The sequence below is a fragment of the Cebus imitator genome, unplaced genomic scaffold, assembly GCF_001604975.1.
Source record: "Cebus imitator isolate Cc_AM_T3 unplaced genomic scaffold, Cebus_imitator-1.0 Scaffold47, whole genome shotgun sequence".
Lineage (NCBI taxonomy): Eukaryota > Metazoa > Chordata > Mammalia > Primates > Cebidae > Cebus > Cebus imitator.
Genome location: NW_016107362.1, coordinates 389365 through 390261, shown reverse-complemented (window position 1 = coordinate 390261; position 897 = coordinate 389365).

The following is an 897-nucleotide window of genomic DNA, read 5'->3' as shown; positions in this document are numbered from 1 at the left end:
ACTGGTTCATGCTGACTACTTGTATTTAACAATCCAGTCAATTTTAAGAACTGTCGAACGTGAACATGTTTGGCATTGTAAATGGGCTCTGCCCCAAGACTGCCTCTCCTGAACCCCTTTCTGCCTAGTTGTAATCCAACCTGGTATGTTACTTCTGGGTATGTTTTTTTTAAAAACGGTGGTCCAGGCGTGATAGCTCACACCTATAACCCCAGCACTTTGGGAAGCCAAGTCTGGGGGTGCGGGGGGTATTGCTTGACTCCAGGAGATTGAGACCAGCTAGGGCAACATGGCAAAACCCTGTCTCTACAAAAAACTAGCCAGGCATGGTGGCACATTCTTGTGGTCCTGGCTACACAGAAGGCTGAGGTGGGAGCATAGCTTAAGCCTGGGAGGCAGAGGTTGCAGTGAGCCAAGATCTAGCCACTGTACTTCAACGTGGGTGACAAAGATCCCGTCTCAAAAATATGCAGACACATCTAAAAATTACAAAAACATTGCAAAAGTACTTATCCATAGTAGACACAGAAGACAAGGAAGAAGTTTTCCCAGGAGGACTATGCTCTTTTATTATACCCAAGTTATTTAATTAAAAAAAAAAAAATCAGGCCAGACGTGGTGGCTCACGCCTGTAATCCCAGCACTCTGGGAGGCCAAGGCAGGCGGATCACGAGGTCAGGAGTTCAAGACCAGCCTGGTTAACATGGTGACATCCCATCTTTACTAAAAATACAAACATTAGCTGGATATGGTGGCGTGTTCCTATAACCCCAGCTACTTGGGAGCCTGAGGCAGAAGTGCTTGAACAGGGACCTGAGAGGTGGAAGTTGCAGTGAGCCAAAATTTAATGACCACACTCCAGCTTGGGCTATGGAGCGAGACTCCACCTCAAAAAAA